Genomic DNA, 11,695 nt, shown 5'->3' on the forward strand with positions numbered 1-11,695 from the left:
TGATTTGATGAACTCCATAATTAGCCAAATAGTCTACTTTCATCATCAAAGCTTGAAGTTGAGCAGCTATAGCAGTAGTTGTGTCCACTTCTAGAATTCCTGCTACCTTGCCTTGTAACATTCTTTGTGTTGGATTCTGGTATTCATTAGCTACCATTAGCTCAATCAACTCATAAGCTTCATTACAGCTTTTCGCCCATAAGGCTCCACCAGACGCTGCATCGAGCATAGGTCTAGACTGTGCACCTAAACCATTATAGAAATAGTTTATGATCATTCAATCAGGCATGCCGTGGTGTGGGCACTTCCATAGCATCTCCTTATAACGATCCCAAGCCTCACACAAAGATTCTCCAGATTGCTGCGTAAACTGGCTAAGAGCATTCCTGATTGCAGCCATTTTCACCATAGGAAAGAATTTAGTGAGAAACTTTTGAGCAAGATCTTCCCATGTTGTAATAGAGCCTGTTGGTAAAGAATGTAACCAACACTTAGCCTTATCTCTCAGCGAAAATGGGAAAAGTCTCAGCTTGATAGCATCTTCAGTCACCCATTGAACTTAAAAGTGTCACAGATCTCGATAAAATCCCTGATGTGCATGTTGGGATCTTCTATAGGAGAACCCCCAAACTGAACCGAATTCTGTATCATATGAATCGTGCTTGACTTGATCTCAAAGGTGTAGCCGAGATGGTTGGCCTGATAATGCTTGACTAAATATCAATGATCTTAGGCTGAGAATAGTCCATCAATGCCTTCGGATTTTCTACTTGATCTGCCATCACTACTATAGCTGGTTCCTCAACTTTATCTTCTTCCTCTAGTTTCTCTTCATCCTCTACTTTCTCTTCTTCCTCAAAAACTTGCCGATGAACCACAACTTCTTCCTCCGCTTGATCCAGAGTTCTCTTACGAGACCGCGAACGCATATGCATACACTCTCGTTAGAGTACCTGAAACACGCAAATGAAATAATTAAGTAACAATGTACGAGTCAATGAACTTTAACGATCACTGATGACAAACACATAAACTTAAAAGTAACACCGAGTCCCCGGCAGTGGCGCCAAAAACTTGTTAGGGCTAGAACACGCGCTAATAATTCACGCAAGTATACTCGTTTGTAAGTAATATAGAATTCTTTCATAGTTCATTCCCACAGAGACTGGTTTAGGTTAACTTTATGATTTATGTACTTATGCAAAAATGATATGGTTATTATTCAATGCTAAGACGAATAACAAGTTGGTTTTGATTATAACTAAGGTACCTACTTAACATGCAAGAAAATAAGAGATTAAGGGGTTGAAATATTATATGAGACAAATATGGGATTCTAACTTCATTAAATACTTCATTCAAAGCTTTCTTGTTCTTAACCTAAGCATGCAATGGTGATGACACTAATCAGACAACATGAAACTACTAAGCGCCAACTTTCGTTGTATGAATAACATACTACCAGACATCCCCAAAAGAGATAGAAGCTGAATAGACACCAAGTATATTGAGACCCTATATGTCTATAGAATTTAACAACGCAAAGGTTTAATGTGCAAGTTATCTCTCTTGATTACATAGGGCAAGTAAGATATTTAAAATTACCTACGAATCATGCATAAAAAATACATGAACCTATGCTAGCATGGCAAGTTCTAAACCTCTAAATTCACTGTCGCTTCATTAGAGATTAACACGCTATCTTATATGTTCATGACGCACATAAGACGAATAAGCACAATCAATACTAGGTTATCATACAATCACCAAAACACTAAGATATCAAAAAAAGATTAACTATTGAAATTCATAAATAAATCCGCTAGAACTCCACAATAATGATTAGCCCATAATCGAACTCATCATCAACGTGGGTTCTGATGAAAACATAGTATAATAAATGTAGTCTTTATTCTGAATAAATAATAAACCAAGTATATGAAATTAAAGTATAGGTTCAATAAGAAAACTTACATTCAAGATTACAACTTAGAACAAAGAATCACAAGAATAAACTAGATCCTCTTCGCCTTCATTGATTTATGCTATACGGTTTTCTTACGCCTTCTACTTAAGCTCTGGTACGTCTTGTTATGAAAAATGATCGTAAGTTATGTATATATAGCAACCCATACAGATTAGAAGTCCAACGGATCAAAATTCCAGAAGAAATATGATTTAATTTTCCCGACCTAGCGCGGCCGTGCGCTTCACCAGCGCGGGCGTGCTGACATTCTGCTCTTTGGGCGCGCCGCGCTATTACAGCGCGAGCGCTCTTTCTCTCCAGAGAAATTTCTAAATTCTTCTTTTCTTGTTGGTTTGAGGTGGTCTTTACACGAGCAATCTTCCCGACATCATCCTAACACCTTATTAGCATCAAAATAATGCTATATCACCTTGATTCCTGATAAATGCCTGAAATACAAAAAACTACAAAAACACGTTAAAAACACTAACAACTTGAGTACAAATCATTAATTCAAAGCTTTATGGAGCATTATAAGATGATATAAATGCCACTCAACAGTACAAACCACAAAATCCTTGTTTTCATCGTGGTAGCAGTTGGCATTCTATTTACACTTGTAAAGATTTTCATAGTTTATATCACAACAATTATGTGGGTGATGTTTAAAAATACCCATTTTTGGGGCGCAATTGCTCAAAATACCCATTTTCAAAACACATGGCTGAAAATACCAATTTGGTTATGCATTTTGTTATTGGATAACTGTAATACACATTTAAGAATTGGGTGTCGAAGAAAATTACTAAAGATACGCATTTGTATTTTGGGTATTACCATTGAGATACCCATTTTCCAAATGCGTATCTTAAAAAAAATTGGATACCCAAATGGCAAATGCGTATCTAGTACAAAATAGGATACCCAAATGACAAATACGTAATCAAAATGGTATTTTTAGCCATCCACTTCCAGTATGGGTATGTTTAGCCATTTGAATCAAAAAATTGTTATTTTTAACACTCTTTCCAATTATGGTCCTCTGCCGAAATTCAATAAAATCGATGTTTTAAATAGAACTGCTAAACTAAATGTGCATACATCTTATAGAGTCAAAAATGTCAAGAGAAATCCTGATGGAATAAATCCTAATGGATCAAATCGTGACAAGAGGTTTGCTAATGTAAAAATGCATAAGATGTCAAAAAGGACCCAACAAGTGTGGGTTCTTAAAAATTCTGACTGATTTCCATATTTCTGATTAGGGATACAAGAAGAATGTGCTTGTCTTCTACAGTGGATGTTCAGAACATATGACTGGAAATAAATCCATGTTGTTAGAATATGAGGAGAAGGCTGGCCCAATGGTTTCCTATGGAGATGGCAATGTAGGAAAAATACTGGGATATGGCAATATTATCATTGGAAATGTCATCACCTCAAACATAGCTCTGGTAGGACTGAAGCATAACTTGTTGAGCATTAGTCAAATCACTGACCGAGGTTTCTATGTCGTGTTCTGTGATACGTACTGTGAAGTAGTTCATAAGATCACAAAGAAAATTGTTTTCAAAGCTTACATACATGGAAACATTTACGAAGCCAGACTTCATGCAAATATCGATGGTCCAGAAACTTTTGTGGTAACCAAGGCATCAGTAGATAAAAGTTGGAATTGGAACAAGAAGCTTTCTCATCTCAACTTCAATAATCTCAATGAATTGGTAAAAAACGATTTGGTAAGAGGTCTACTTGTGGACAAAAATCTAAAATCAGGAAAGAAGGAAAATCCTGATGATGATGATGCACATGTTTAGGGGGAGGAACATGGGGAGCTTTGCATGGAACTAATCCTATAATTTTCATTGCTAATGATTTTTAAATTTCTGACAGAATGGTCATAGGAGAAGAGAACCTTGATTGTGCTAATAAATTCAAAATGCAAATACCGAGGGGGAGAAATCATGATTAAATTCTTGATTTTGAATTACAAATTTTTTCTCAGCAAGTGATGGACAAGACATGACTTTTCTTGAAAAGGACGGTAACATTATTTATTTCTTAGTTTTAAAGTGTTACAAATTTATATTATTCTATTTTGAATAATTATGTTAAACTTGTCATCATTATTTGTTTCATATTGGGAATAGGTGCATGTAAAGATACTTTGTTTTATTTGCATGGTTGATCAAAGTGTCTCTTTAGATTCCCAGTAGGTTTTGGCTATAAAATAATCTTTATTATCTCTTAGAAATATCACATCTTGTTCAACGTTTCACTCTCTCTCTAAACACAACTTTTCATCTTCTCAAAACCTTCACCATGAATCAAGACCAATTTTTCACTCACACTGAGGGTGGGGTTACTTTCTCGCTTTCGAGTTGGATGAGAGTCATATCTATTATGACTCCAGGAGATTTAGAGTTAAGATTAACCACCAAATCTATAGTCCTCATGATGTTCCATTGTCAGTTTATGAGGAGCTGTCCTTTGAGCAGCAGACTGATCTCCAGTTTTTCCAACTGGAGGCTATTGTTGAAGAGGAACGCCGAACCAAAGAAGTTGAGAGGTGGATTGAGGTTCTTACGCTGCAATAGAACATTATTTCTCTTGCAACTACAATCTCGCGGATTTACCGTCACAGAGCCCTGAAGAGTCAAGAGGCCACATAGAAGATGAAGATAGAACAGGTTCTAGCTTTTAGAAGTTACGAATCTTTTGTAATTCTAAATCTTCTAACCATCTTCATTAATATCAATGAAATCTTTTGTTTGATATATTTCAGTTTGATGCATGTTAGGAAACTTGTTTTTTTTTATGTTCTTTATACTATGACTGTTCATATTTCTTTTTGCGCTGCATATTTAAAATTTGATATCTTGATAATGCATGTGTGAAACTGACTTGAGTGTTTTATGTCCCAATAAGAACAATTAATATACCAAAATTTTAACAAATAACAGATGATCATTGATGAAAGGTTTAATTCTAAGACGTTATGGATTATGCACTTGTGGGTGTTTTTGCCTAACAAAATGCTTGACAAATACAATTTTCCACATCCTGACACTGTGGGACAGGGCACAACCTACCCTGTTCCTGACCAAAGTGTCCATTTTTCTTCACTTAAATCGAAACACAATATCACCTCTGGTTCTTCTAAAAAAGAATCAGTTGCAAAGTCAAAGACAATAGCTAAGTCTGATTTGTCTTAGAGAAAATCAGGTCTAAAGGATGTTTCACACTCACCTATATCTTTGGAGCAACTAGGTGGAGTAAGGAAGAAAAGTGCTTCATCAGTAACAAACATCAAGGAGATTGCTGAAAGAAAATAAAAGTTCGAGCTGGTATTAAGCTGGTTGATGATTCATCAAACACTGAAAGTGACAGTGATGGTCCAATTGTATTCAAGAAGCCTGCTAGACCAGTAAAGTTTACTGGTGCTAGTGCAGGAGAAGACCAGAATTTGACTGTAGCTGCTAAACCTAAGAAAAGAAGACTAATGAAGTTAGCAGAAAAGGTTTATAAGAAACCATATGGTCTTATAGTGTTGGATGATATTGCTCTGGATCAGGAATCTACAAATCCTGACAAATCATTGTTAAATCCTGACAGGTCTCAAGCAATTCCTGACAAGATAGTGACAATTCCTGATCAGACAATTACTACATCTCACTCAGCCAAGATAGTTGAAATTGCTAAGGAAGTTGGTCTGTAGAAGTCTGTCAAGAGAAAGACACAGATTTTAACAGTTTCTCATAGCAAGAAGACCAAAATTCAATCACAACAGAAGAGGTACAATACACAAGAGGCATCTTCTCAAAGTGAAGATGCACCTGTTAAAGCCCCAGCTACACAAGAACCACCTGCTCAAAGTGTAGGTGCAAGCATGACATCACATCTAACTATTCCTGACATTGCTCAAGGAAGTCAAATTTCTGTGGTTGATGATATTCTGAAGACATTACAAGACAGGAAAGCTCATCAAAAGCACATTGCTGAATTGGATGTATCAATGATCCTATCTTTGAGGGAAGTACATAAGAACCTTCAGTTCAAAGGTATAACGACCCGTGTATTTTTGAATTATTTCAATATTTGATGATTATGGAAATTATTAAATAAATAAGATATGTGTGTTGGTTTTGATCGCTATGTGTTATTTGATTATTATCCATATGTGATTTATAGTGTACCGGGTTGTCCGTGCGACTAATTATGGGATCGTATTGAATTGTTTTCACTTTCAACAGTGGATTAGTGCAAATTTATTTGCATAAATATTAGGAACGTTTCTTAAATTGTTTTTATGATTTTATAAATTGCAATAATAATTTTTAGGATTTTATAAAATTGAAAAATCCATATTTCTTTAATTATTTATTTTTAAATGATTTTCTGAGTATGTTTAATGGTAAAATCCATATTTAATTCTAAAATTCTTCAAAAATTAGGAAATTCATATTTATTGAAGTTTGGAATATTCCAAGAATTTTAAAATTATTTTGGAAATTTTCGGGATTTATTTCACCCGCGCGTTGATTCGTTTATTTGTTAAAAGTGGGTATAAATTGCTTTTCAAAAATTATTTTAAAATTTCGAAATTTGTGTTTTTGTAAACTTCGGGATATTTGTAATATTTTAAGACTATTTTCGTAATTTTCTGAATTTGTTTTAAGTACAACCTGGTTATTAATTATGAAATGCGGATATATTGCGCGATTAATAAATGCTTTAAAAATTACGAAAGTTTCATTTTATCGGCTTTTGAATATCTCCGAAATTTTAAAGATATTTTGGGAACTGTTTTGGTAAATTTCATACGCTATATATATCGTTAAAATCGCAATTTAATATCAGAATTAAGAATGTCGGTCTAATAGGGGGTACGTGTCCTTTTATTCATGACACGTGTTTTATACTCATGATAGCAACAATTGCTAGAAATAAAAAAATTATCTCATCTCCTCCTCCTTGTGTCTCTTTCTGATCGATCTCTGCAGTCCCTTCCTCTCGGCTGTTTTCTTTTTTTTTCCTTCCTTTCCCCTGTGTCTTTGCCGCCTGCTCTCTGTTTATGCGGGTTGTTCTCTCCGTTTCCGGTAAGCTGCCGTCGCAACCGGAATTCTGGCGGGGTCGGCTGTTTCTGTTTTGAATTCCTTTTATGTGTGTGTACATATGTGTGTATACTTGTATGTACTAATATGTGTGCATAGGATTTGGACGAATTCTGTGGCTGTGGCTCTGTAACTTTGTTCCTCCATCTCTGTTGTTCTTCCTTACCGCGCGTGGCGCGTGGCGAGGGTGTTGTGCGTTGATTGTTCAGTTATTTACTAACTGGACTTTTAATTTTTGCAGATTCCTTGATTAACAATTCGTGAAGTAAAAGGATTGTTGTGCAGAATTATAGAATTTAATTGATGAAATTCGCGAAGGATGTCCGATGTATTTGGAAACCCGCGAATTTTATCGCCGTCGGCGATGAGCTTTAGCGAGCCGACGGTGGACGGTGATGAGCTAATTCTGAGTCCTAATATGAATAATTATATAACAATACGAATAATTGTAATAATTGAATAATACTGATGATTGGGAATTTGTGATTATTGGATTAATTGTTGGATTGTCTGTTGATTGTGACGTCGAACTGTTTCGACGGGTAGTCCGATAAACAAAGGAGACGCTGTCCGATTTCCGGGAAATCAACTATGGAAATACGTGAGCGTATCCGATAATTATCGAGATGTCAAGTGAATATATATACTTATACCTTATACAAACTTGATTGCATATTTTGGTGAATGTTCTGTCCAAAATGAGTAACCCTAATTTCGTAAGATGATAAGCATACGTATTTTCTGAAAATGAACACTGAACTGATTTCGAGAACGTGAAACCCTAATTGTTATTTGTGTTATTATAACCTGAATAATTATAAGTCGGAATATGCTACAGTATGGGTAGGTTGTTAACGAGGATATGTCAAGCATAACTGAGCGTCTAACATAGGGTATTTCGACCCTGTAGGTTATAGTCGGGAACCTGAAAGTGGACGATGGACTGGAGATAACATAGTGGTTAGTCGACGAGCTCAGTAGAGTTTCAACAGAAAAACCTGAGTGTCGAAGTCGAATCCAATGGGATCTAGTGGTTGGACGTTAGAACCTGAGCATCAGAGTCGGCTTAGAGTTGATCAGTAATAGTTGTAAAGCCTTGTAAGACAAGTACTTCTAAACTTTGCTTCAAGATATATATTACCAATGTTTTCGAACTGTTTTATAACATGTCGCTATTATACAAAATAACTCATGTTTTATATTGTAAGAGCTTCAAACCATTTAACCTCGAACCCTGATTTTCTTGATCTTGAGCCGTAAGCCGTATTTTTTGTAAACCATTCTTTGTAGATCCTCAGATACCAAATCACACAAATATGATACTACTCCCCAAAGGTATAACTATCAAACATCAAACACTGAAAGAGAATGATTTGAAAACACAGAAAATTTTATATTCCAATCATTCTTAATTACATCAAAGAATCATATCCTGAAAAATCAATACTGGTCTGATACCTGACCCTTGTACAAACTGAAAACCGTTTCTTACACATACCCTGATATACCTTGAGATATCCATGAGTTTCCTTACGTTTTTATGCAAATGTTTAATCATCATTGATTATGATCTTGTGTTATCAAATTATATTGTTTATCATATTGAACTGCTTTAGGATTGGATAGTTTTTATACATGTGGACCAGATTCGTGGTAGACCATACCAATGGTCAAGTTAGGCCAATGTGTGCCTTGGATCCAGTAATTAGAGCAGTGCTGTGTGCTTTGCTCGGGGTTAGTGCGTGACTGATCAGCAACCTAACCTTAGTTTTAAAACTTAAAATGAATATCCAATTCTAATGACTAGTTAAAAAGAAACTTGATTCCTCTGAATTATCTCATTTGAGTATTGTTTAACCTCAGATATCGTTATTGTGACTTGCTGAGCTAGTTAGCTCACTCTTGCGAAACTTTTTGTATATTTTACAGTTAAAAAAGATATGGATGATAGTGAAGTTCCTCAGTCCAAAGTGCGGGTTAAGGTTCCAATCGGGTTGAATCGAACTAGCAGAAGCTTCATGCGGTATAGAGATAGTCAGATTGTAAGAATGATTTTGTTACCAATTGTAAGTTAAATTAATTGGGATTTGGTACGTTGTAATAAAGGTTAAGATTGTGGCTTGTTTTTATACTTTAACCTGTTGCAATCCGTGGTTTTATGAAGCAGGGTCACTATAAATAATATTTGGTATACAGGTTAATATAATGTGTTTGTGTTGTGGACCCCAAACTTCTGACCCGGGTTTGGAGGGCGCCACAAAAGGGTTGAAGATGTTGGGTTTCGAGGCATAAAGCGCAATGAAAATAATAAATAAAACCATAAAAACAGAATAAACCGAACCCACCATGGGATCCATGTGAAAAACAATATTTAATTCATGGATGAGATATTTACCTTAAAGAGCTTTATGATTATGGTTGTCAAAAGAAGACCCTAGTTTTAACAGAACACCACGTATCCCGCCTTAACGATCTACGCCGTAGAGGTATCCACACGAAAGCTGGTACGAAGGAACCGTGTACTAGCACCAAGAACATACCTGTTTTTCTCTCTCTCTCTCTCTCACCTTTAGCTGCTAGGGTTTTATATTTTTTTATCTAGTAAAAACGTACCCCTAATATTAGCCTTAAGGATGTTTATATAGAGAGGCCAAAAACAGTCCTAACCCTGATCCAAGTTAGAGTTTATTAAAATCTGAAATTCTATTTATTTAAGAATTAAGTTTAACTCAATTATTAATAACAACTGAATTTCGGATTTAATAATATACAAATTCAAAATTCTTTTATCCCATGATTAAGTCCAACTTAATTAATAATAAATAATTCAAATTTACTTTTTAATTCAAATCTGAATTTAAATTAAATATTCCTCCGTGCTTTCTTTGTATGACCCTATAGGTTATTATTACGTTGGCAATAATTTAAATATCTCATATTTAAATTATAAACAATGATGGCATCTGGTAATACATCATTGTTACCCAAGTAATAATAATTAAATCGGTGATCGATTATACCTTTCGTGAATATTGTATAAAGTAATATAATCCCTTTAACCAAATATTATAGATTAAACTCGAGGCATATTATGTGTCATCCTCTTCATGGTTTAATCCAAGTTTGCTTGATCAATGAGTAGACTATCATTTCAAATCAACATTTGAGCGCGATGCCACGCATTTCATAGTCCAGCTCACACAAGAGGCCAATAAAATCTCTCCAATAATTAGAAGGGTTAAACCCTTTCTAGATCATTCATATTTCTCACACGATTCTTAATTTACCTGAAGTCCACTTTTATCATTACCCGGTCAAAGACAACTTTTTTGATGTAATCAAAGTATATTAATCATCCTATAGAAATATAATGATTTCAAGTCGAAGGACCATTACATCATTATCACTGTGAGAATTACTTATGACACAACAAACATGTAGAATCTCACATTGGGTCTATCCAACACCATGTATATTTACATATGCATGTGTTTTCGACTTTGGCATCACTATACCTATGATCAATGAGATGTGATCATCAGTTAACAAACACACTAGTCTTAATGCATTATTATTGTCCCTTAATAATAATACTCGGCTACGGATATTTGGGAATATCGATACTATTCACATAATCTCATTTCTAAGTCAAGTACTTAGAGATATAGGATTCATATCATATCCCAAGGATATTTATTAATCTAATATTTATATCGCTGTAAATTAAGACTTAATAAATTATTTAAAAGAATAATCGATAGAACATTAATATTAATAATCTAAATGTCATAAACAAAACATAATAGTGTTGTCTCTAGAGCACAAACACTAACTATCTCCCACTTGCACTAGAGCCAATCACCCATGTATCTAATACCCATGGAACTAGTATGACTATCGTGCTTCTGCTTCGATAAAGCCTTAGTCAGCGGTACTGCAACATTTTCATCAGTATGCACTTTACATATATGTATATCTCCTCCCTCATTAATCTCTCGAAGAAGGTGATATCTTTTAATTATATGATTTGCTATGGAATGGGGCCTTGGTTCTTTAGCCTGCGCAATGGCTCCATTGTTATCGCAATAGAGATCAACTGGATCTGCGATCGATGGAACCACATCAAGTCCCGTTATGAATTTCCGCATCCAAATAGCCTATTTGGCTGCTTCACTAGCAGCAATATACTCAGTTTCCATTGTAGAATCAGCTACTGTCTCTTGCTTTGAACTCTTTCGGCTTACAACATCTCCATTAAGGCAAAACACAAAACCTGACTGAGATACTGAATCATCTTTTTTGGTCTGGAAGCTGGCATCAGTGTAACCCTTTACAACTAGCTTCTCATCTCCTCCACACACCAAAAATGAATCTTTATTTAAGTACTTAAGAATATTCTTGACAGCTGTCCAGTGACCCTCACCTAGATTAGACTGGTATCTGCTTACAATGCTCAAGGCATACGAAACATCAGGATGAGTACATGTTGAGTGGAATTTATGACACTTTATTACGCTCCGTAAAGCTTTGAATTGGTGCATTTGTACTCAAGTTGTTATGTGTTTTAACATGTTTTAACGTGTTTTTGCATTTCAGGCGTTATCTAGGTAATCAG

General features: G+C 35.1%; 1 non-coding gene across 1 annotated transcript; it reads left to right on the plus strand.

Annotated features, from left to right (window-relative positions):
• The first annotated feature begins 287 nt into the window (after positions 1-287).
• Positions 288-394, plus strand: LOC141694044 (small nucleolar RNA R71). The gene has a single exon (XR_012563377.1). It is a non-coding gene; the product is annotated as a small nucleolar RNA R71 (small nucleolar RNA).
• Positions 395-11,695: the final 11,301 nt, after the last annotated feature.

The sequence above is a fragment of the Apium graveolens genome, chromosome 10, assembly GCF_009905375.1.
Source record: "Apium graveolens cultivar Ventura chromosome 10, ASM990537v1, whole genome shotgun sequence".
NCBI classification, from domain to species: domain Eukaryota; kingdom Viridiplantae; phylum Streptophyta; class Magnoliopsida; order Apiales; family Apiaceae; genus Apium; species Apium graveolens.